Here is a 5,848-nt window from a genome sequence, read left to right as displayed (position 1 = left end):
TGAGTTATTGAAAGCTATTCTTCCCCCATTTTATTATTTGTCTAATCACTAGTAAAAGTAAACTATACCTTTCCTCAGCAATCCACGCAGTTTAAGGCATTATTTATGCCCGTATTATAAGCAAAATGTAATACTTAAAGATTTGTTCAAATACATGAGCAAGCACTACTAATTATATAAATAATTTAAAAAATATAAATGTTTTTAAATTACTGTCAAAAACAAGGGTATTATGTCCATAACCAATATATATAACCAATAAACTGCCCAAGATTGTTTGAAAAAGAAAAAAAGGTATTGACAATCATCACAGGTAATAAACAAACTCTATTTCTGCTATTTTACAGTAACAGGACTCTCACCATGGTGGGTAGATGTGGACGATGTCTCCGGGTACAGCCGATTACCCGGAGACATACGATTTCTCCAACCGGCAGCCTGTCACACACAGCAGCCTGCATGCCACATTCCTCCCGAACTCCCAGAATCCTCAGCATCAGCACCCCTGGCCTGTCAGCTTGGGTCAAAAAAAACAAAACAATCTGTACATACAATTTAAGTCCTAACTTTGGACAATACTCAGTCTCTTACACAAAATCTCTGCTTCTACTAGGAACAAATGTTTTGAATGAAGCTTAATTTTAACTATGATTGATTGAACAACATTTAATATAGTTAAGTACTATACAGCATGAACAATTAGTCTGGAAGTAAGCTTTAAAGTTTATAAAATGACCAGCTCTGAAAGACGGTTTCATTCTCAAAGTCATTAAGTTTTGCAAAACAGCACAGATACGATACAGGCCCAGTAAATGAATAACAGCAGCGGGATATTTTGGGTTATGCAGTGAAAACTCAACACTGGCACGGCTTCAAGTTTTTCATTTCAGTCAGTTCTGAGGAAATGAAACAAAATCCAGCTCTCTGACGGGATATATTCCCATGCTGACTGTTCAAGGAATAGTTGGCCCCCTCAATTGGACACATGAACAAAATTGACTCAGCTGAAATCATGGTGAGCACAGCCAAGACTTCAGAGTAGAACGTTGTGTAATGGAAATTTTTGTGAAAAATTTAAAGCAGTGAGAGAAACAGGCTAAACTTACTCAATGCAATAGCATGCAAAACAAAAATACAAGGAACACTGGCTTTTTCAGTTTTTTGGGAGGAAATGGTACCAAAAAGCTATGCATATGAAAAGGAAAGGAACTAGCTGCTAAATGCACACACTGACATCTGATTTATCAGCCATGAGAACACCTAATATGTTGCATATAAAAATAGATAAAAATAAATCTTGCAACAAGCAAGAAGTGAGTGGGAGGAATTTCTTTAGGAATTTTCTAAGGAATTATGCCAGTTGCAAAGCTGTCCATAAACTATATCCAATCATCCTAAATCACTTTTCCACATGCTTGAGAACTAAATTCAGAGTTAGTCAGCTAACAAACATTACATGCACAAGATGCAATGAATCAGTAGATGTGGAAAGACAGACATTCAAAACTAGAATATAATTAAACCAATATACATTTGAGATTTAAAAAAGTTTAGATGAATAACAATTTTAATCAACTATTTTTTTAATTATGATATTTATTTAAAAACTTTCCACCAGTGTTATTTTAGAATCATTGATATACTATTACAGTTTCTGTTAATATTTGATATTATTTTTATATTTTGTTTTCATTTTTTCATTACTTTTGTTGTGTTTTGTCACTTTTATTATTATTACTATATATATATTTTTTTTTTTTAAATATGTCTATATAGTTATATGATATTATATAAAATATGTCTATTTTAAGTTTTACTTTATTTAGTGTTAGTTTAGTTTTTAAAAAATAAGACATTTTGGCTTGGCAACTACAGTAGCTGAAATAAAAAGATTTTAATATTTTATTTCAGTTAATGTTTATTTTATTTCAAGCAATGAACATTTAGTTTTACTTAATAATAATAATAATAACAATCCTGCTTTGCACTGGTAGTGCATCACACAAGTTTAATTTCCTCATTTCATTTTACGTTTTCTCTTGAATTTCCACCGTCAACTGAAACATTAACTTCTTTAAACCTCCACACAAACATACCTACACACGCTGAAGACCCCTAGTAGGGCACTGTTTGAAAAGAAATACGTTATACCATGGAAAATGAAAACGTACGGTGTGTGATTGTCTGCAGTGTGTTTGTGTCTGTGGTTTCCTGTTGCTTTGGCTGTGTGACAATTATTGTCACCTTAATCACATGAAACAAGTGTGCTTTCACAGCCTCCTACTCCAACTGTACACAGTGAGATCTCATCGCTGGAATATTCTACACATTTCATCAAGCATGACAAGCAATTATGGAAATATGACAACTGCGGGTTGGTGGTTAAATTATTTCCTGACCCATTCTTTGGGTCAGATCTGACACTGGCAGTATTGAAATGAAAAGACTTAATTTTGAATTGTGAAAACATTTATGATAATGTTTTCATTAGTGGTCAGGAACAGAGAACTCACCACTAATGATCTGTACAGAGCTGACATTCAAGACATAATTGAGTCTTCACATAAACAGACAGGATTCAGATGGATGTGTTTTACCAGCTGATGTGGTTGAGTTGCACTGATGTCTCCAGAAGCTGATGGCTGATCTTGCCTGCTGTGGAGTCGGTTCAGCCTTTCAGCAAGACCTCCCCTATAGAGAGAGATCACACGGATTCAGGCAAACAGAATCAATTGAATCAGTCCAACAGAATCAACTGAATTTGAATTAATCCCACAGAATCATTCTAAAGCTAATTACTTAGAATCAAATGCATAAATTCAAATCCCACAAAATCAATCCCAGAGAATTAAACCTATAGGTTTAAGCACTCAGAATCAAACCTACTGAATCAATCACACAGAATCAATCATTCAGAATCAAACACACGTGATGACTGAAACCACCCTGAACCAGTTACACCGAATCAAACCTATAGATTCAGTTGCATGAATACAAGCCCACAGAATAATTTATATATGCAATCACATAAAATCAATGATAAAGAATAAACATGAATCATTTTTATAGAATTAAATAATGAATCTGACTGAATCAACTAGAATCAATCATATTGAATGAGTCAGAGAATCAACTCGAATAAGTCTCATTGTGTCAATTCCATTAAGAGAATTAATTTGAATCTGTTCAAAGACAGAGAGTCAGATCCATGGAATCAGTCATAGAGAATCAGTTCAAATCAGTCAAGTGGAATCAATCCCAGAGAATAATTTATATAAAATCAATTAAATGGAATCAATCATAAAGAATGAATCACATATAGGCTAAACAATTACATGGAATCATAAAATCAACCATGCAGAATCATTTGTACAGAATCAGTTACACAGAATCAATATTAAAGAATGAATCCCATGGATTAGATTATAAAATATGCCACAGAATAAATTATAGAGAATCAATCCCATAGACTCAGTAAGAATAAATCCCATTGAATCAGGCATAGAGAATCGATTAGATTCATACAATTAATGATAAAGAATAAATTAGAATCATTCCAATAAAATTAACCATAGAGAATGAATCTGATTGAATCAACAAAAATCCGTCATAGAGAATCAATAAGAACCCATGAATCAATTCCATATAGAGAGTCAATTTGATTCATTCAACCATAGAATCAAACATAGAGAATCAATTTCAAGAAATCTATCATACTCTCTATAGTCATATTCACTATAATCTATATTCACAGAACAGGGGAAACTGATCAATAATTAGCTAAATGTTTTGTCTTTGATAAAACTTAATAGGCTTACATTTGTTACAGGCTTGTTAGCTAAACCACATGCTTCTTATTACCAGAGCAGCTCCATTCTGTATGCACTTGTTAATGGTTATTTGCTTTATTTATGTTTATGATGTACAGATTTGGGTTCATTTTGTTACAGGTGGGAGGTAGTTTTTACATGTGCTTGTGCTATAATCCTTATGTGTGAAGTCACATAAATGCATAATAAAAAAACATAAAAAGCCTGCGCTTGCCTGCAGAAGGGACTGAGGGTCAGTAGAAGGAGCGGTGGACTAACAAGAGCCAAAAAGAGACACAGCTCCCCCGTGAGGGAACAAACTCGACACGTCCTGCCTCTCCCATTCACAAAATCTGACAAACGACTCATTTATGGTAAAAACATCATGGGCTGGGCTCAGTCTTTGATGGTGACTAGAAAGAAACTGCTGAGTAATATCTGACAAAAGACTCTTATGCATGTGGTGCTGGTTCTAGTGAGCATAGGAGGAAATACTCTGGTAAATTGACAGAAGGTGACAAAAACAAGCAAAGGAAGCCAATCCTTGATAGCCAATCAAAACCTAAGCTGACCAGGTTTTTACGGTAAGGGTGTGGATGCATTATTAAACCTAGACTTTGAACCCTTTTGTATTCTGTGTGTTTACACTGATATGAAACTTCGGGTGAACTTGACGTCAAACTGTGAAAAAAAACCCCAGTAGGAATATATAACAGTATGAAGGATTACTGTCAGATAAGACGATAAATCCCAATCATAAAGAAAATCACTGAACTCATAAATTGAGTTCATCTTGCACAGGGTTGCACTGAAATGAAGGTTAAGATCCAAGTACCATAGATCATACCTTTCAAACCTCCTCTTTTTACTCGAGTCCTCTGGGGTCATGATGCTCTTAGGGGTTTGTTTCTGAGGTGTCTGAAGAATCGCCTGAGCAGATCAGACCCACTCGCTGACCGACTGCCTGCTGGTCTCAGCTGCGTCTAGAAAGGAAGAGTCTGCTCTGTTTTCTTCTGGATCTTCATCATTATCATCATAAGAGGAGTAGTTTGAAATCTCGGTTGGTGACTAAAAAGGAGAGGAGAGTTTTACATTTAGTCATATGATGTGCTTTTATTATTATTAAAAATTATTTTAATTGAAATAAAGCTGAAATAAGAAACATAAATATTACATGAAAAACTTAATGGCACAATATGTAATTTTTTATTTTATGCGTTTGGTCTCGTACTGTATCGCGTACCTTGTCAGTGTCGTGCGCTTTGCTTGGCCATTTGTTGTGATAAACAGGAAAGTGTGTTCAAGCACCAGCAAAACACAGTGTAAAGAAATACTCTTTGAGAGAAGCAGTCAATCAGCAGAAGTTAAAAGCAGCTCGTAAGTGTATTTATTTCTTGTCTCAGTGTTTAGCTCAGTTGTCGTTTGCTTGTTTTGTTTACTGTGTGGAGACGTGCTGAAATCGCGTTTGATCTCGTACTGTATCACGTACCTTGTCAGTGTCGTGCGCTTTGCTTGGCCATTTGTTGTGATAAACAGGAAAGTGTGTCCAGCTGAATTCAATTTGAGTTTTGTTAGACGAATATAAAAAGCTTAGTATACCGCAGCAGTGGTCGCAACAGCCCTCGTGTGAAGACCGAAGAGTGTAAAGACCATCGACTCTACCGTTCGACTCCACCGAGCAGGGACACCAGCAAGGGACATAAGTATCGCTTTTGAATCATTCTCTTTCCTACTTCTTGTTTCCCTTCTGTTTTCAGTTTTTATAACCAATTCTTACTATGTGTTTCCAGATCCCTACTATCACTACCACTCACAAACCATGCATCACACACTGTAGGCAGCGCAATCCTAACAACCTGCGCACTTTGCCTATGTCTACTAATACACTACTTTCTTTTTCTATTGGTCTCTGGAATTGCCAGTCTGCTGTAAACAAAGCAGATTTTATTACTTCTATTACAAGTCATTCAAGACTAAACCTCATGGCCCTGACAGAGACGTGGATCAAACCAGAGGACAATGCTACACCTGCAGCACTC

General features: G+C 35.5%; 1 long non-coding RNA gene across 1 annotated transcript in view; it reads right to left on the bottom strand.

Moving 5' to 3' along the window:
• Window positions 1–426: 426 nt before the first annotated feature.
• LOC107677213 (uncharacterized) overlaps window positions 427–5,848 on the bottom strand; it is a 13,854-nt gene continuing 8,432 nt past the window's right edge. Inside the window, exons 5-7 of the long non-coding RNA XR_001632813.1 lie at window positions 4,657–4,877; window positions 2,598–2,691; window positions 427–517 (exon numbers count right to left, since the gene is read on the bottom strand). This is a non-coding gene — a long non-coding RNA (uncharacterized LOC107677213). The remainder of the gene's footprint in view (window positions 518–2,597; window positions 2,692–4,656; window positions 4,878–5,848) is intronic.

Source organism: Sinocyclocheilus anshuiensis, unplaced genomic scaffold, assembly GCF_001515605.1.
Source record: "Sinocyclocheilus anshuiensis isolate Anshui unplaced genomic scaffold, SAMN03320099.WGS_v1.1 scaffold392, whole genome shotgun sequence".
NCBI lineage: Eukaryota > Metazoa > Chordata > Actinopteri > Cypriniformes > Cyprinidae > Sinocyclocheilus > Sinocyclocheilus anshuiensis.
Note: the sequence above shows the minus strand (reverse complement) of the source record. Positions and strands in the feature narration are given on the sequence as shown.